The sequence below is a fragment of the Chrysoperla carnea genome, chromosome X (genome assembly GCF_905475395.1).
Source record: "Chrysoperla carnea chromosome X, inChrCarn1.1, whole genome shotgun sequence".
Taxonomy (NCBI): domain Eukaryota; kingdom Metazoa; phylum Arthropoda; class Insecta; order Neuroptera; family Chrysopidae; genus Chrysoperla; species Chrysoperla carnea.
This window is the reverse complement of record NC_058342.1, coordinates 28,215,235-28,236,584: the sequence shown is the minus strand read 5'-3', so window position 1 is coordinate 28,236,584 and position 21,350 is coordinate 28,215,235. Positions and strand designations below refer to the sequence as shown.

The following is a 21,350-nucleotide window of genomic DNA, read 5'->3' as shown; positions in this document are numbered from 1 at the left end:
CATAATAGTGATGAAAATGATTTCAAACTTGTTACACGGTGGTTTTCGGGGAATATCGTGACAGAATTGGTCTCAAAGGTACCTGGTGGAACGGTATCCATGTCGCCTCCTGGAGTTTTCGGGAAATTTGTTATGTAATAGGTCCGAACTCGTTACTCGAGAATTTTTGGGGTCGCATAACACGAATATACATTATTTGCATCACGATATTCTTGTTCAGCGACTACCAAAATTCCTCCGAGAAACGAGTTTGAAATCATTTTCATCACCATTAACCGAATTGTGAATTTAATATTAACGGCCAATTTAAAATGCAATTATAAAATGCATATTATTTATGCAATTTGCATATTTGCATAATGAATCGAATGCGGAAAACCACATTCAAATCCGACTTACTGCTCAAATTTTTCGATCTTTTTTTTTTTGCTTCGTTTCTTCGTCTAATAGACTTAAACGTATTCTGGATAATAGACTGAATTTCCCAAACTAGATTGTACAAAAATTTCGAGCTAAAGTCAGACTCATTTTCTTTCTAATTTTGTAGAACCATGCAAGCAGGAAGGCAATTCATAAACCATGCAAGTTTCACATACTAAATCGTATGTTAACCTATAACCAAATAGTGTCAGTAAATAAATAAATTTTTAAAGACCCATTCATGTCAAAATAAAAATAATAAATATTTATAAATATCATCATAAAAAACATATAAAAAAATATAAAATGAACAAATTTTTATCAATCAACACACTAACTCAACATTTTTCTTTACTGGATAGGTATATTATTATATTTAGTGTGTGAAAGTTTACCACTTTTAATGTGATTTAAAATGTGTTTTTACAATCAATCTTTTTATACAGACATTATTATAGATACAGTCAAAACCGGTTATACCGACATCGCCTAAATGATGAAGGTTAGGTTAGGTTAGATATCTACTTTTCGTCTTATATTGTCAAGTTATAACATAATTCACCATCAAAATTGAAAATACTTATTTTTTTTTTTAAGTTCAAAAAATCAATTTAAGGATAACACAGTCAAATTTTATCAAATAAGTATTGAATTTTTTTTAAAACCCACTAATTTTGGGTTATTCTTTTCACCTATGATGTTAGTTTTTCGCAACGCAATTTATCAAAACGGACAATTGTCCGTCTTGCCAAATATATGCCTAACGTATGTGATATTCGCACGATTAGTTGGGTACAACACTTAATTTACCAAGAAACGTAGTGTAGGTTTTAATGGGTTAGTTTTTATAATACCAAAAGTAGCCAAATAGAGTTTTTTTGTAATAATTTTCCATTTAGAGACGCCTTCCACTATGATAAAACACATCCTCTCTTTAAGCAATGTTTAATTGGTTTCATTCAAAATGTTATTGAACTGTGATTCGCTAAAGATATATTAATTTATTTTGTTAATTATCTCGCAAAGTAGGCCTCATATCCAAAATTGGAAAATAACTTTTTCCTTCGTCTTTATGAGCTTATTCTGCAGGATAACGACCTGCAGTCAATAGCAGAACACTCTGTATAAATGTACTAATGGATATAATGACTATAATTGTACGTCGTTCCCTTTAATGTCGTCACAGACAGTTTTGACTGTATACACACTTATACGTAAAAAAAGTACTAGAAAGTCCAATAAAGTTTGAAATAAAATATAAAAAAAAGGGAAAAGAAAAACTAAAAAAGGAAATATACAGAACACATAATCATGTCAAATTGAAATATTTTCACAAAACAGAGGTACTAGTATATAGTTTATAAATAGCCATAAAACATACTTTTTGGTGTAGAAAATGAGAATGATGTTTGAAATAAAAAAAGATAAAAAACTCGTGAGCAACAGACCTCCATCACTAAGATAATATTTTTCTCCCATTAAATCTTATATATTATTGGGTATGGGTATGGAGGTTAGTGGGCCATGCTCGAGGATTGCGCCTCGAAGCAATGGTTCAGAGCACCTAGCCAAGTAGACTCTTGTAGTCTATCCCCGCTACGCTTTTCAGTGGCTATTATAACCAACTGATGTACTGAAACGCAGGATTTGCCTAGCGCTGAGTTTCCTAATTTCTTCTGGTTCGACTATGGCCGGACCAAACCATTTCCTTCGCAGGGTACCTGTTTTGAACGAAATTTAGAAAATTTGAACGAAAGGCGGTCATTGAAGATACCAAAAATAGCGAGAAATAACAAAATGTATAGCAGGCATCTCCAAAAACACATGCATTGTGTTGCGAGAGTTATGAAACGACATTAAAGCACACCTCCACTCTTTCCGATTAACCATCGTACAGTGCTCAGGTTTATATTTTCGGGGTAAATATGACTAAAAATTTTTGTTCAAGTATTATATACTTGCGTTTGTTTGGCTGTGCAATGCAGGATTCCATAGTCCTACTTTTATACTTTTCGGCCATAGTCGAACCAGAAGAAATTAGAAAACTCAGCGCTAGGCAGATACTGGGTTTCAGTACATCAGTTGGTTATAATAGCCACTGAAAAAGCGAAGGGGGGATAGAGTATAAGGGTCTATTTGGCTAGGTGCTCTAAACCATTGCTTCGAGGCCCGATGCTCGAGCATGGCCCGCTAACCTCCATACCCATACCCATACCCAAACATAAAAAAATGATTTTCTATTTTTTCTTTAAATGCAATAAAACTCAGGGTACCCCCTTTTCGTAAAATAATATTGAATAAAACTCTACCCAATTTCATTTTTCCGCTATATCCTGCACCAAGGGCCAACTATTATTGTAATTACTATATAGACGAGTATAAAATAGAGATGCTTTTTTAAAGTACAACGTAATCATTTCTTAAAAGAGAGACAAGAGAAGAATGGAGGAACATAAGAGTGAAAGTAGAAAAAAAAAAACAACGATGATTATTCGTTTTCGTATGTTGTATGATTGAACTAACAACTCACATCATAATGATTACGCTTTTCTTACTTATTACATACTTTTCATTTTTAGTACAAGAAATACGGATATTAAGCTCAAACACCTTCGCATCTCACTTTATCAAAAGCAATAGGGAATATTCACGTTTTTTTTAATATTTTTAATTCATTGTTTACACCGTGATAACATAGTAAATAAAAAAATATAAATACTGTTTAAAAAAATGCTGTAATTAAGTGTAAAAAAATATTTAAATTAGATAATAATTTTGAGATGTTTAAACGCAGTTCTTTTGGCGCTCGCTGTTGATGACGTATTAATATGTGAGCTCTCAATTGGTGACAGTTCAATGTATAATTTACACTTTTAAAAAATGAATTTACAACACAGAATTTACACACGTTATTATTAAGTCTTCTAATAAAAAGCCGTAGAATAATATAACTCAATGTTATACCATACAAAATATAAGTAATTAATATCATACAGTATGTCAACAGATCTGACAAGCCACACACTATGACGTCAAGTCCGTTTTAAAATTTGAATTTCTCTCACTGAATTCGTACTTTTTTTATTAATTAATTTTAAGTAATTAAAAGGATATTATTAATTAATATTCTAATGGTTTAGTTGAAATGTTCAGCCAATAACCAAAACTTTAGAACCAAATTTAAATTTAATGAACATTTCCTATAATGATGCTAGAAATTGGAAAATGGGCAGAATTATGTTGGGTGCAACTTCTTGAGCATAAGCATTACCAACGTTTTTATATCAGACTTAATTAATTACTCTATTGCTTGTGCTATTATTAATGATCTCACTTTAAGATCAAACAATCCATAATCATGTAAGTACATTAGAAAACACACACTCAAATAAAACTACACAAAAATAATACCAACATTAAAAAAAAAAAGAACAGCCGTGTTGCAGATAAGAGTTATCACGTTAATACTCACTTTATTACAACAACAATAGGAAAATTGTTTTCGAGGTGAAGTGAAAAAGTCAATAATGAAAATATGTCATATGAAATATTTGTACACATTTTTTTAATGTTTAAGAAAATAAGTCATCCTTACACACACACACACGTATTGTACAGCATGATTTATTAGAAAGAAAATAAGTGAAAATTGCTACTAGAAGAGAATTTATATCGCTACTTTGTCTAGTTCAGTTTTCCTTTAGCTAATATTAAAGGGAGAGAAGATCTCACTTGTAGTAGGTACTGCAAGACATATGGTCGGGGCACAATCTTAGGGGCTCTAAATATCTAGCCTCGCTTCAAAGCTCCATACATAAAAAATATAAATATTTTTATACCATGTATATGAAATATATCAAGGTATACTAAGTTTAGTCGCCAGTTTGTAACAAATATTGATACTATGCCCAAAATTTTGGTATAGGTGTTCATAAAATCACCTAATTAGTCCATTTCTGATTGTCTGTTTGTTTGTCGGTCTGTCGTCTGTCGTCTTTTTGTCTGTCCGTCTGTCATCACGATTACTCCAAAACGAAAATATACATCAAGCTGTAATTTTTATAGCGTGCTGGGGACGTAAAAAGTCAGGCCGAGTTTGTAAATGACCAACATAGATCAATTGGGTCTTGTAGACCGTTAAACAAAAGTTTGAAACATTTTTACGTAAATATCACAAAAACTATTCGACCAGTCATCAAATGCACCCCATTTTTGTGCTTTTTGGGTAAAAATTTACCTTTTATACTGAGTTTTATCGAAATTTGAGATTAATAAAAAATTTCTCGATCAATTTTTTTAGGTTTACCCCTTTTTTAAATTGAAAATATCGCAAAAACAATTTTTGTTTTGGAATTCGATGAAACTCGGTAGATGATGTAATTTTGATCCAAAAAGTATAAAAATTAGGTTTATTTAATGATTGGATGCAGAGTTTCTGAGATATCGCAATATTTGGATCGATTTATTATATTACAATAATCGTGATACACTGGTAGACCTAGTCGTTCAGCTTGTCTGTCCCATAACCAGTGTTCTGTAACAGCCGCAATGACTTGGCTTATAGATGCCCTTTGAAGCGATATAAGATCTTCGGTACGTCTATGATTGTACACATATCATAGTACCACAAATGTGGTCCTCCCTCCATCAAAGATTGGCATTTCTTAAGATATCCACGTTGAGGAACAGCTTGCTTTAAATGTTTAGTCATTTAGATTAAAATAACGACATTCGTAAATATTGTTTATAATTGTACCAAGAGGTCACAAAAGTTCATAACAATACTATTCAATTTAATTATATGTCTCAGACACCTGTTCACGTTACATAATAATAGAATGGAAATAATTTTAGAAAATAAAACGTTTTGGATTACAATAACCTACTTACTGTATCCGACTGTACAGGACTGCCGCCAAACTTGTTACACATCAAACACCAAACGTACATTTTGCGGAAACGTGCCCGAAATTACTTTCTGACAGCTGGAGATTATCATGATTATTCTCTCATTTATGAAACTTTTCACTATTTTCAAAAAAGTATTCAGTTTTTATATAGCTCTAAATTGCCAATTTTTCATTCTGATACTCCTTTCTCGACTGATCTTATGGGATGCTGACTGATCGGGGTGCTTTTTATCCCAAAATATTCGAGAAATTTCCGGACAAAATATAATGAAGGGCTTCTTATGCTCCAAATTGATTCAAAAAACTATTTAGATGCAAAAGTACCTCTTATTTGGCAATTATAAAAAATATTTATTTAAATTTGCTTCTCAGCCACCTTGTTTCTTATCTATGCTTGCTGTTGTTTCCACGTAAGGTGATTTTGGAATTATAAGTTACAAATTTTCACAGTAAAACTGGTTGCTCCTCTTTTTGAACTTTGACTTAATCTATCTTAATCTCTATCCTTATCTTAGTCTTAAAAGAAAAAGTGAAGTTCGCGCAATATTTTTTTCCATAAACATGTTACAGAATACTTAAACTTTGTCCAGTTACACAAAAATTTTACCGGGCAAAAAGGGGCACATAAACAAAAAGGTTTGACTTTGATAAATGTAAAAAAAAATTACCTTTTTTAACAGCAAATATGAATCACAAATATTTAATTATATTAATATAAACATTAACATTAATTACTAATAAATAAAGCACAAACCTTCGTCTTTAATATAAACAAAAAATCTTTACTTAATTGCACTTACAAACTCAGTAAACGTAAATTGAATGACACGGTAAATCGAGAGCAACAACAATAATAACACTTCCGTAAGAGCAGGTAGATTGCGGCTTACAATACAGACGTGGGTCGAGGTTAAGATAACTCAAGTGACGTGTTTGTGAGGAAGTGGTTATCTAACTACACCAAAAAATAACTTTCAATGCAAAACAAAAGAGTTGACTTTTCTGTCTTTTTGATGGACCACCCTATATATACCATAGAGTTCCAATAAAAGTGTAATTCGTGCAAACCTTTAATAATGTAGTATATTTTCTCTTTTTGTTTTGTATCACAAAGTAGTGTAATTATTTTGTACTGTTCAACATATGTTTCGCATATAAAAAAAAATACTGCCATTATGGAAAGTTTTTTATGGAAGTAGTATTAGTTAGTCTTTATATGTTCATTAAGAATGTCCGTAAACCTACTTTTTTTTTACAGAAGGAAATAAAATTTTGAGATGTCAAGAATAACCAAATTAAATTAATTTGTTGCGACGACGGGAATCGAACCCGCTACCCTATGCATACCGCGGACGGAATTGTTTACACCTTAACCAACTTAGCTAATAGGGCGACCAAAATTGAAAAGGATCACTTTACCCTATGCTATCATCTCGTACACCTATCCCCTAAATTATGTGATACAATAATATAGGAATATAATAATATCAATGCGAAAATTTATTGTTTTATGTGAAATAATTTTTTTTATTACACTTTGCTAAATACACGAAAACTAACTTGTTTAATAGCCTTATCCTGTAAAAACACACTACCTACAACAAACAGCACACATTAATGTTATAAAGTTTGCACGCTAGCAATTAAAGGTAAAAGTCATGCCAAAGTGTATGTTAAATTAAAAATGAAAAACCTTGCTTTTTAAAAGTTTTTAATCGGGAAAAAGGTTTTATAGTCATGTAATTAAAATCAGTAACAATTGTAACTCGTAACAGAAATCCATAAAATTTAACTGTTTTAAATAATTGAAAATATATTAATTTTTTATTTAAAAAAAAAGAAAAGTTTTTCATTAAAGCTGGACATTAGTGAAATTTTAATTTTTAAGAGAATAAAAAAATGGAATGCGAGTAATGCCTGACTCACATGTTCATTTAAACTGTTTTATATATTTTATTCTAGTTTCTTCTATTAAAAACCGCGCCGTTACTCGCTCGGCCACTGAGACAGTTTATCTGACCCCGAATTTAGTATAAATGTGTTTTATGATACATTATTCCGGTATAATAAGGAAAAACTAAAGCTATATTTATTTTAGAAAAATTTTAATAAAAAATACTTTTTAAGAGACAAGCCTAAAATAATTTTATCTATAAGTCACTCATATCCGACTATTTGTAAAAGCTTGAGACGCTCAGTTAAAACTATCAAAAATGAATCGGAACGCCTCATTTACTCCACATGCCTAATTATTTTTGGATTCATTCTTGATATTAAGCGCCTCAAGTTTTTAAAAATAGTCTGGTATGAGTGACTCATTTAAGAAAATTATTTTCTACTTTTTAGTACAATAAAAGCTTCTCCCTTAAAAAGTTTTTTTTTAAATTTTTACATGGTGAAAGCAATGGGAAAATCAGGACGCCCTAACCTAACCATGCATTGTCATACAAAAAAAAAGTGCATACAAAATTTCAACTAAATCGGAAACCGGGAAGTGGATCAAATTTGACTAGCAGGATTTCATTACATACAGACAACGGGACAGGTGAAACTAAATAAAAGCTTGTAAAAAGACGTTATAACGTCTTAGTCTTGAAAATTTCTCAGAGAAGCGGGTGGATAACTGCTAGTATTACATATGTAAGGAGTATAATAAAATCCCTATTAATTAGTGATGATCGTTTAGAAACAAATGAAAATTTTTTTTCAATAAAAACAAAAGTATAGAAAAAAAAACAAATGAATAAAAAATGAATACCCCAAACCCAAATACATTTTACCAACGGTTGAAAAAAATCATCATCATTTTTATTATTTTATAAAAAAAAAAAATCCCGTTATTATTATTATAATGTTGGTTGATAATCCTGCAGCAATAATGTAAGTGGAGTGAATCACTTCAGAAAAAATTAAATTAGCTTCATTTAAACCAAGTAGGAGAAATTATTGTAATAATAATTATTCTTCTACCATTCTAGTTCATAATTAGTAATTACTGAGTATGAAAAAAAAAAAATAAAAACTTATGTAGGGGAGAACAAGGACAATTTTTTTAGTGATGTCGCGAGAGACAAGAGAAATGCGACGATACGATTATACAAGGATTTGGCTAAATTTTTTAATTATTATAATTTCAATACCCGAGCTCAGTTTAAATGAATTCTGGTGGTGCACACATCCTCTAACATATACATGAGCTGGTTTTGAACGCTGGCCTTCAGTATCGGGAACCAGTGTTCTACCACTAAGCTACTGGATCTCTGTGTAAATGTATAATATTCATATTCTTATAGTAGCTTGATCTCTTTTTATTTTCACTAACTTATATCTCCCTCTCAACTTTACTATACATTTGGTAACAAGCTTGATCTCTTTCTATCTGTACTAACTTATATCTCCCTCTCAACTTGATCACACTTTTTGTAACAAGCTTGATCACACATTTTCGTAATATTTTGATCATACATTCTCCAGTTTACACCCCCAAGTCAAGCGTACCTTTAAAAGTTTTACCAATTTAGTTTACTTTTAATTTTATTTTTGGTTGCCAAATCGTAATTCTAAATTATCGCTCCAAAATAGGTGATTAGTGGATAAAAACATTTTGACTAAATACATTATTTCCGCTGTCATAACATTAGAGGTCATAGAGAGAATATATCGTAGAGTAGTAAAAAACACGAGCGCGTTTTAACCTGAATCGATCTCTGCGATAATCTGATATTTATTACGAACCAATAATATGCCGTAATGTCAAATGATTATCTGCGTGCACTAACCTTCTTTTTTTAAAATATAATAAAAACGAGACTATGCTACTAGCGTTTCGCGGCATGACTAATAATTAGATACTACGTGAAAATGGTGGATGGATCACGTCATATAAATTTAATCATGTTATAATCTAGCTAGACATATTTTTAATTAGATCAAAAATATTATTAATTACCTTTTATTTACTATACTTACATATTCATTCGTTCCTATTCGTTGTGTGCGTAGTCATGGTAGGGACAATAAAATCGATACTAACGCTTCCAGTGCAAAATTTTGGTGATGAAGGGGGCTGTTATGACTAATTTGCAATTCTTTACATGTTAATGTTATAGAAAATGTAAAATTAAAATTATTGAAAAACACTAATTAATTAAACTTAATGCATTAAAAATTGTGAAAATAAGAAATCAAATTACATAAATATTATTTTTCAAATGTAAATTATCATAATTATTTATTTAAATTTATGAGACAATAATATTAAATTTTTAATGTAAGTCATAAATGCAATCCATACAATTATATATACATCCATACAATGCTATAATTAAAGTAAGGTATCGTTACCATGGAAACGAAACTCGCGCACGGAGCGAATAGTAATAATATTTTATAATGCAAAAGTTTTTTTTGTAATACTGAGTTTAAGAAATTTTTTAATAGAACATAAAATCCCTAGCAAGAAAAAATGATAGTGAAAGGAATGGATAAAGCCAAAACATAGCCTTTAGAAATAATTCATTAAGCTAAAGTGTATTGATATGAAATCCCTACAAAAACTCAACTACAAAAATGAAAAACGAGTCGACGAGGATGGGATTCGAACCCACGCGTGCAGAGCACATTGGATTAGCAGTCCAACGCCTTAACCACTCGGCCACCTCGTCGTTATGATACCTCTTTTACTCGTGTATTTGTAAAACATTTTATTATATGAAAATTAGACATTCAATGTATGTTTTTTTGATAAATGTATATTCTTTTAAAAAATGTATTTTTTTGATAAATGTCCCTAACTGACCCAAGCAATTACCTCAGATGTTGGTGCACCTCTCACTAAGGGTCTAAGATTGAAATTGGTTAGCCAGATTTTCGCAAGTCCAATTTTCGATTATGATACAACCAGACATATTCTTGTGCAGACAATTTAATGGTATATTAACAAAGATCACTTATATTGTTCTATACAGTTTTCAAAACTTTTCATCTTATATCTTAGGAAAAACTTATTATTAACTGCGTTAGGTAGGGAAGTGGTGAGGGATGTAATTTGTTTGTGTTTATATACATAACATTACGCAAATAGAGCTTAACTTTTAAAGAACAAAACAAACAAAAGTCAAGAGAACAATTGATTAGGAAAAAGTTTTCCAGCTAATAATGTATGTATGTAGTTGATACGATAAGTAAGGAAGTTGGAAAAATTTTGAAAGTTGAAAAGTTTGTGGAAAAATATGAGCCAGAGTATTTTCATAAACTTAACTACGAGAATTTCACATGTTTAAACGTTCTCAGAATGAGATCGTAGGTAAGGAATCGTTCAGTAATCTTTAGCATTCAAAGTTGAAAATAAGATACAAATAATTTCAACCACAAGTCTAAACTTGCCTTGGAGCTTGTATTACCTGAAATAATATAATAAACAAGTGAAAACAAACAATTGACTTGATTGAGTTAATTGTTGAAATACCATGTATAGACAGTGTTGATTACTCTGTTATATTACACATACATACATGTTACACAAATGTAACTGATATTGCCATATAATGTATATTATAGAATTTGCGCCCTCGCGGGTAAACAGGTTTACGAAAAAATGTTTCAAACAAAAGTTGTTTTATGTTTTTATAAGGAATATTTTTACATTTAAACTTTTGTTCTATCTCTAACGGTTTACAAGATGGGTCCTACGTTGCTCATTTACGAACTCGACCTCACTTTTTACGTCCTAAGCACGCTATCAAAAGCTTGATCAGCTTGAAATCTTTTTTCGTTTTTGAGTAATCGTGATGACAGACGACAGACAAACAGACAAGCGGAAATGGACTTATGAGATGATTTTATGAACACCTGTACCAAAATTTTGTTCATAGTATCAATATTTTTAAGCGTTACAAACTTGGGACTAAAGTTAGTATACCTTGGTATATTTCATATAAATGGTATAAAAATTTTAACAGAAAGTCGATATCTGTTACAGATTTCAAATAAATCCAAGAATGAGGTCACCATCATTTTCGATTTCAATTTTACCATAGTTTAGCTGAAAAGAAATAAATTATTGTTTCAAGGGAATAAGTACTTGTTTCAAGGAAAAATGAAATTAAAGAAAAATTTTAAATGCTTATCAAGTAATTATTTTTATGATGGGGTTTGTAATTTACATAAATTTTTTTTCAATGGTTTAGAATATACAAATTTCATGAATAACTTACGAGAAAATAAATTTACAGAAATATATTTTCGTTAAAAAAAGGTACATACACGATTGTCAAAAACTTTTTAATTAGATGGTCAATGATAAGATAATCCTTATTTCTTCTACAAATAAAATTTATTTATTTGTACATAAACTAATTAATTAATGTAAAAAAGTTTTTAAAAAAACTTTAATACGAACATAAATTAAAAACTCCACCACTGAAGGCATTTTCCCCCTTTTATTACATATTTGTTATTAAAAGCTGTTTTTCATTCGAATGGGATTTTTAGGTATTTTTCAATTTTTGAAAACATGCAATATCCAAAGTACTTACAGCCATTCGCAATTTGTTTTGAAATGGGCTCGATTTTGACTTCCAAGATACTGGCTTAGTAGTATTAAACGAGTGAAGATAGCAACTTGACAGAGATATATTTTTTTTTCTGTCCGTTCAAATGTACAATAGCTACTTGTATAGTATACACTAATAGGGAATATTTTTAATTCATTGGTTACACCTGTAGGTAAGGTTGAGTAAGGTAAGTAACTAAGTATATTGGCTGTCCACGAAGAACAGACTAAGGCTATAGAGCCCATTGTGATAGCATATATGTGTTTTACCACATTTCCGCTAATAATTTCCCTTATCAGCTTCTCAATTTCAGAGGCTGAGTGCACCTCCTTCATGCATATACCATGCACTATACCAGCCAATCACAACTATTAATAAATTAAATCTGTCAATTGGTGATAGTTCAATGTTTAATTTACACTTTAAAAAATGAAATTACAACACAAAACTTATTCAAGTTATTATTAAGTTTTCTAATAAAAAGCCGTAGAATAATATAACTCAATGTAATACCATATAAAATATAAGTAAATAATACCATACAGTATGTCAACAAGTCTGACAAGCTACATACAATGACGTCAAGTCTATTTTAAAATTAGAATTTCCGTTTTAGAAATTTGAATTTCTTTCACTAAATTTGTACTTTTACTAATTAATTTTATATTCATTTCAACTACCAAAATGATAAACGAGTCGACGAGGATGGGATTCGAACCCACGCGTGCAGAGCACATTGGATTAGCAGTCCAACGCCTTAACCACTCGGCCACCTCGTCGTTAAGATACCAATTTTACTCGTGAATTTCTCTCACAAAATTTGTACTTTTACTAATTAATTTTATATTCATTTCCATGACCTCAAAAAGAAACGAAGTGTTTCAAATTATGTAATTTGAACTGTATAGAAATAAGTTTGCACAACAATCACTAAACGATTTTAGCGAAAAAAATTTAAGAGTCCAGTGAGTAGATTACCGTTCAAGTCAACCTTTCACTTGATCCGTTTCTAGTTCTTTTAAGAATAAAAGAAAATAAGTATCTTCTAGTAAGGAATAATAAAATTATGACTTAAATCATTCAGTAACGAGTTTTTTCAATTTGTTTCATAAATGTATTTTAATTATAGAGATCACCATTTTAATTGTGATTGTAAATAAATGTACCTAGTTGTAATTAAAGGGAATAATTATTTTTCAAACATATTGATCACAGAAATGTTATAACTAACTCTACGTGCCTATTTCTAATCAAATCATTTCAATCGTATTCTGTCTTTTTGTAATAAATTACAGTCAAAATCGGTTATACCGATATCGCATTTAATAACGATTCGATTATTACAACGATTTGGCAATTATCGAACAGAATTCAAATGAAAATGCATATGTGAACATACCGCTTATAACAACAACGAAGAAACACGATTTTTTAAGTAGCTGAACTAAAAAGTAGAAAATAATTTCTCTAAAATTAAAAAAAATTGAGTGATTGATAAAAAAATTATGTTATCGTAAAAAACGTGGACTTTACTTTTACAAATATCTCCTATCCTATTCCTATCGCTAATAACGAGTATCAAATAAAACGAATATAATGGTACGATACTTTTAATGTCGTAAAAAGTGATTTTGACTGTATGTATCTATTTTTTTATCGAATCATTTCAATCTAATTCTGTCTTTTTGAAATATCATTATCATGATACTACATAAAATTATTTACTTCGATGAATTATGAAAAATAATTTTATTTGATAACGAAATCATAACGAAAATTGTCAGATTTATTAAACGCTTTGATGTTATTTGAATTTCTTTTTTATTTACAATGAGGCGTTTATTTAATTTTTGGCAGTTTTTGATCCTCTATACAATTGAAGATTAGATTTAACACTCATCGATACAGAATTTCATAGAATCATAGTGTATCTCCTTGAAATATTATCTGACCTTCACGGTATACAGCTCTTTCGAAAGCATACGCTTTCAACTTTAAAAAAAAATATATTTTTTATTTTTATGATCTTCATGTGAACGTGGAGTGTAAAATTTCTTTTGTATTAGGATTGCCCTATTAGCTCAGTTGGTTAAGGCGTAACCAATTCCGTCCGCGGTATGCTTAGGGTAGCGGGTTCGGTTCCCGCCGTTGAAACAAAATTAATTGAATTCATAGTTTTGATGGGCTGGTGTAGTTCATGGTATATGCATGAAGGAGGGTGCAATCAGAAATTGAGGAGGTGATAAATGAAATTATCAGCGGAAAGGTGGTAAAACACATATATGGTATTACAATGGGCTCTATAGCCTAAGTGTGTCCTTCGTGGACAGCCAATATAATCTAACCTAACCGAACCTAGGGTTGCCACTTGCTCTGGCCTCGCCCGGCAGTGACGGACTTAGAATGTTTTGCCGAGCGGCATTGCAACTGGAGTGGTGAAAATTGATTTTGTTCATGATTTCATTGTTTGTAGGACTTTTCAGCTTATTTTGTTGGTATCACGATAAGAAGTCAGTTTTAAAACTTTTATATTCGTTCTATTTAAGTCACGTTCGTGCAGAATTATCATGTTTGTTCGTTTTATTTGAGTCATCCTTGTATAAAATTTTTATGTCTGTATCTTGTGATTAAGTGTTGGCAGATACTTAAGGATTAATGCCAAACCAGAATGACGGATACTTTTCGTGCTGCATATTTAGGAACTCAACCCTACTTTTTACGTTCTAAGCACGCTATAAAAGTTTCAACTTTTTGTTTTTGAATTGTCGTGCTGATAGACAACACACACTTGAGACTAAACTTGATATACCTTCATATTTTTCTTATGCATGGTATAAAAATACTGTAGATATAATCTAGAGGTATTCCAACTAAATGAACCAATAATATTTATTCTCTTCTGTTTCATTGCTAATGAGGAATATGAATAACGGAAGTAAAAATATAACTGAAAACTTCACATATATGAAACCAATTATAATTAATTCATACAATAATTGGATGCATGTGTTTTTTTATGATAATAGTAATAATAATTGAAAGTTGCTGACATTTTTAAGCCCATGGGCTAAAAACTTTCCGCCAGTATAAATTCGGGCTCTACAGTCTGTGAAACCCCAAAATTTAACTCTAGATCTACGCCTGTTTTCAGATAAATTTATGGATAAATAAGTCTAATTTTAAAATAAACAATTAAAATCAAACAATTGACTCATTGATTGAGTTAATTGTTGAAATACTACGTATAGTATATTAGATAGTCACACATTCAAAACTGATATTCCCATATAATATATATTATAAAATTTGCATTTAATTTCGCGCCCTCGTGGGTAAACAATGAGGTTTACAAAAAAATATTTTAAACAAAAGTTGTTCTTTTTTTTTATCAGGAACATTTTTTACATTTAAACTTTTGTTCTATCTCTAACCATTTACAAGACGTAAGAGCTATGACCAATATGAACCAATTAATTGACCTATGTTGCTCATTTACGATCTCGACTTCACTCGATCTCACTTTTTACGTCCTGAGCACGCTATAAAAATTTCAGCTTGATATCTCTTTTCGTTTTTGAGTTATCGTGTTGACAGACAGACGGACAGACACCTACACCAAAATTTTATTGGTAGCATCAATATTTTTAAACGTTACAAAATTGTTATTAAACTTAATATAATATGATATATTTCATATATACATGGTATAAAAATAAAATTTGCGATTTTGCTCCTATATTTTTCTTTGAACATACCTCTAGAATTCAAACTTTTCCTATTCTCCATAAATCAATTTGCCCCCGTATTTGCCATCGGCTGGCAATATAATTACAAACGTCTTAATGGCTTGGTCTCTTTCAATATAAGGATGTGGTTAATCTGTTCATGTTGATTGTAAAATTACGAAGTAAATTCAGTTTGATTATTTATGACCAGAGGTACGTCCAACATTTTACCATGTCCCTTATAGACACAATATATTTATGTCCATTGTGCCAACAAAACTTTGACAATATTCAAGACGAAATATATCGACGTCATGGGAGAGACATGATAATAAACACATTCCAAATGAAACACAACCTGCATAAATTCCATGACAACTACACTCTCGATGACAAACAAAATACTGCAGGTACGAGTTATCCTCTGTAGCAACACATCTCGTGTATATGACAATAAGAGATCAGGCGAATAGCTTTTTATACCTTGTATATATGTAATATATATCAAGGTATACTAAGTTAAGTCCCAAGTTGCAAATATTTTTTTGTTTTCATACTTTTAAGAGCGTGACTTTGTAGTCGTCAGGATTTTAGTTTTTGAACTTTATTTTATTAACCATTACAAACTTGGGACTAAACTTAGTATCCCTTGTTTATTTTGAATATAATATTATAAAGTAAAAATCCGGCTTATTTGACGGGCAGGTGGCTAGTATATAATATTAGATGTCCAGCGCCTTAACCACTCGACCAACTAGCGTTAAAAATACATATTTAGCATCGATGAATTACAAATATGTAATAATCGAACTTAAAGACAATAAAAACAAACACAAAATATTCATCGACGAGGGTGGGATTCGAACCCACGCGTGCAGAGCACATTGGATTAGCAGTCCAACGCCTTAACCACTCGGCCACCTCGTCCTTCTGCTCAAGACAAAAAAATTCCTCATTGGATTTTTATGTTTATGTAAAGGTTGGCGGAATCAAAATGGCAAGAATTGATCATTTGTAATATTTAGATGTAAACAATACCTTTCGATCGGGAAGGTAATAAGTTATAATAACCTAGGGGTATGCAATGCAACACCCTGTAAGTAGAAGAGTTGTGTGATGTTATTTGTTGTACAAGAATAATGCCTTTGGTTATAATTAATTTAAGAAGAAATAGGTACTACAAATTGTATTTCGTAATAATTTTATTTCTTTTTCATTTTACATTTGTTTGAAAAACAATTTTCATTTCAAATGAAAATTAAAAACCGCCCACACAAATCAGCGTCATTAGGGGGTCAACGAAAGTTTTTCTTTTTCTGTGAGTAATTTTGGGGTAAAATTAAAATTTGATGCATTTTTTTTGTTTTCTTTTGTAGTCAAATATCTGCGTGTCATTAATGTGTAAAAATCCTATGTGTATCCCTATATATTATAAATGTGAAAGTAAGGATGTTGGCTTGTTTGTTTGTTTGTGTGTTACGCTTTCACGCCAAACCTAGTAAATGATTTTAAATGAAACTGTACAGCAATATAGCTCATACATCAGAATAACACATGAGCTATAAATTATAAAGATATAGATATTTAAATTTGGTTCGACCACCCTTCATTTTCTATAAGTTAACTTCAAAATAAATAGTTAAAATAACCCTCTCCCCTTATGATGAAATCGTGGATCCGCCACTGGCTCAGAGTTATGATCCAGGTGTCAGGAGTTTTGGCATTTTTTTTTAAATCTATTATCTGAACGTCAAAGTAAGCAAACGCTAATCACTTACAAATTAAAAAAAAAATTAGCTTGTCGTAATGTAACGAACAGTGTTCTTAGCTATGTTTCAAGTGCGAGTTTAGGGTTACGTATCCGAAAAATTTTATCGGGAGTTTTTTAAATTTTGTAAATTTCACTTGCATAAAATTTTAAGAAAAACTCCAACATCGAATTATTGAAACTTAGGTATATACATATGTGTAAAAGTGTGAATTTAGAATAATAAATCGATTCAACAAGTAAAGTTGGTACAACATCCAAAAGAAATAAAAAAAGAAACTCGAATTGACAAAAAAGGTTAAAATTGATCACACTTAAATTAAACGATTTTGTTTATGTTCGAAAATCAATTTCAATTTTGAAATAATTTTATTTGTCACAATGTTTTATTCTTTAAAAAATGATAGACCATGTCTACATTACCAGAGTAAGAAATTTTTCATTATTGTTTACAACCGGAAATGGACTAATTAGGTGATTTTATGAACACCCATACCAAAATTTTGTTCATAGTATCAATATTTTTAAGCGTTACAAACTTGGGACTAAACTTAGTATACCTTGGTATGAAAACGTGTCTTATAGATAGATATACATGAAGAATATTTAATAATAAAACAGAGGAAAATGCTGGCACGCCAGGCAATGTTCCAATTCTCTGGCGGGAACAGAGAAACGTCTACACGAATATTGTTTCATTTTTAGTATGTGTCAATTGTGTAAATACTTAAAGATAACTTCGTTTTTTTTTTTTTTTTTTTTTTTTTTTTTTAAATAATAATCAATCATTTCATTCAATTGAAATAATGCTGCTTCTTCTTGTGAAAATACTTTTTTTGGTAACAAAACAAGAATACCCAGACAACACATATCATATTCGCAATTGAAGATCAATCATAATATCTTTTATTTTGCGTCTGTAAAAAATGAAAAAAAGTCTTCTCATGATAAATTGATTATTTAATTCGATATATATACAGGAAAATTTCCTATAAAAACTTATTCGCCATGGGAACTGATTCTAGCGCTGTCTGGTGGTAGAAAATAGAAGCTGCCTATGATAAGTCAAGCAAATTTGATCCGATCTTATAGGAATTTTTTTTGAAACTCACTAATTTTGGGTCATTCTTTTCAGCTGTGATATCAGATTTTCGCTAGCTATCACTTATGTGCTTAATTCCGGGACCAGGTGTCCACATTTTTGAAACTTATTAGAGCTAGATTAATTTTGATAAAAAATTTGAAAAGTATGACCCAAAATTAGTAGGATTACATACTTGGTTTATCCAAATTGGATAAAATTTGGGTTTGATAGGCCGTTCTCTACGATATTTTTTTGACCAAGTTTTGCACTGTCAAAAAAATTTGCATACTTTCCAATTTAAACTTAAAATTTCCAATTTAAACTTAAGCATAATAAAAAATCATAACAAGTTGAATAACTCAGTAAAAAAAATGAGTGTAACTTTATAAAGTTTAATTACCCTACAGCCACATTATATGAATCACAGAATACTCTAATACATGTCATGATAAATCTGTCAATGTTACATAACAAACATCACTTTTGTAATAAATATTATACTAATATAAATATTATACAATACATAGGGTAATGTGTAATACCTAGAATCATAATATAAATTTTTGTGTCTTTTAATGCTTTATTAAAATAACACAATTTCAACTTCAAAAAAAGACAAACGCTTCCTTTTTGTTCACAATTTCATAGATTTTAATTTTTCAGAGCATAGTTATAATACTTTTTCTCAAATAAAAGTAGCCGGAGTTTCCTTTTGATCCCGCGATAATGTTCCATAAAACAAATCTATAGCAAATTTCAAGTAGAAATAAACATTTTAATTAAGTATGGCAAATAAACTATCTGTATTTCCGCGATTGAGTAACAAGTATTCAAACATTCAAACATACAAACTTTTAAACTTTCACATTTATAAGTATAAGTAACAGGATGCATGGCTTTAAAAAAGCACGAAGCTGCATGGGTGTCGCTGAGAGAAAACAGTAAGCGGCAGCTGCTTGCTCTATAAATTCACAAAAATAATTCAGTCTAGTCGTTTACTTTAAAAAGTAAAATTATACTGAATTAAAAATTTCACTTTCATTTTCATTGATCAAACTGTATTTTCAGGTAGATTTATGGTAAAATAGGTTTAATTTAAAAAATATATTCTAACTGCCCTTGATATTTTTATTTTTCGAAAATTAACAAGATTTTCGAAAAGGAACAATACCCAGGGAAGGTAGAATATATCCAAATTTCAAATCGATAGAGTAACGGGTATAATCACAGTGCTTGGAATTCAATTGTAACTTTAACCATTCTTATTCGGAAAACCGCTTTTTTTTTATGAATTTTTTTTCCTACAAATGAACATTTCTGAGAAATCTTTAAAACATTACACTGAATGTTTCAAATTTATACATAACAGCCTTAAGCAAAATCATCTTTAAATCTATCAAATGAAGTGACTTGCCCACTGACTGACGACACTCCTGTATAGCTGTTAATGTTTTTCCCTGATTCTACACTCACTTCTATACATAATATCAGGGGCGTTGCCAGCCGATGGCAAAGAGGGAGCAAGTTGCTTAATGGAGAATGGGAAAAGTATGAATTGCAGGCAATAGTAAAAATATCGGATACAAAATGCGAAAATATATTTTTATTTTAAAATTAGATCTATTTTACCATAAATTAATAGAGTTAAATTTCGGGGTGATCACAGTCATTGGATACCAGATTTATACTGGTGAAAACCGTGGACTTTTTCTGAATTTTCGAATGGACCTTCTAAAAATTTTCTTTTTCTACCATTCATTTTTCTCCCTTTCATCGCATGGGCACCATTTTCCCAAAAACTTGTCGTAAAAAATGATTTTATTTCGTTTTTGTATCCTATATATGAAATATATCAGAGTATATTAAGTTTAATCCCAAGTTTGTAACGCTTAGAAATGTTGATTAAATAAACAAAATTTCATTATAAAATTGAACCATTTTCGTTTGTCTGTCCAGTAACACGATAACTCAAAAACGAAAAGAGATATCGAGCTGCATTTTTTTATATCGTGCTGCGGACCCAAAAAATTAGTTTCTTAGTTTCAGTTCGTAAATTGGCAACATGAGTTTATGGGGTCTTATAAACCGCAAGAGGAAGAACAAATTTTAAATGTAAGTTTCAGTTTTTTTTTCACTTTTTCGTAAATAACTTTGTTTTCTCGAGTCTACATTAGGGAAGATTAAGTTCCCATTTTCCCAAAAATATAAAAGATGGTTCGATGATATTTGTTGGTAGCTTGATTGATTCTAATTTCATCCGATAACTGAAATTTTGAATTCAGAAGAACTTTTATTAATTTTTAAGCAAGCCGCTGCTTTGAACCGTTTTTTGTGAATTTCTAGAGGAGCACATCTGCCCCTACCTTCCCTACCCCCTTGGCGACGCCAATGCATAATATTACAAATAATTTGTTTAATAATTTTAACATTGTTGTGATTTAACACCGTTTTGGATAAAACAAACTTCTACTTGATAGTAACTATGCTGTTGCTGTTTGATGCGATCATACAAATGTTGATTATAAATCAAAGATATACGTTATACTAATGCTTCATCAATTATTGTTATATTAGTTTCATACATAGTCATATTCATAGTCATATTACACTCTTTACCGTGCCATCAAAAATGGTTATTGCTTTTTTGAATTTCAATTTGAATTAATTAATTTTAATAATGGGGATTTAACCTCCGTATTTGTGACATACGCCTTATCACAGAGGCCACCCACACCATTATATGTTAATCTTTATTTATTTAATTACAAACATATTTTACAATTACATTTTTGATGTGGGTGGAGTCGGTTACTTCGTTCTTATCCAAGCGACGACAATATGATAAATTCTGCACTCCCAATAATTATAAATTGTTCACACTGCCTGGAT

The 21,350-nt window shown here is 30.4% G+C and overlaps 1 protein-coding gene and 3 non-coding genes across 4 annotated transcripts in view; all 4 read right to left on the bottom strand.

Moving 5' to 3' along the window:
* The window catches only part of LOC123303040 (probable G-protein coupled receptor CG31760), a 159,687-nt gene that overhangs the window by 66,762 nt on the left and 71,575 nt on the right, over window positions 1–21,350 (bottom strand). The gene's annotated exons all lie outside the window — the stretch shown is intronic.
* Window positions 9,913–9,994, bottom strand: Trnas-gcu. The gene has a single exon. It is a non-coding gene; the product is annotated as a tRNA-Ser (tRNA).
* Trnas-gcu lies at window positions 12,582–12,663 on the bottom strand. Its single transcript has one exon. It is a non-coding gene; the product is annotated as a tRNA-Ser (tRNA).
* Window positions 16,455–16,536, bottom strand: Trnas-gcu. The gene has a single exon. It is a non-coding gene; the product is annotated as a tRNA-Ser (tRNA).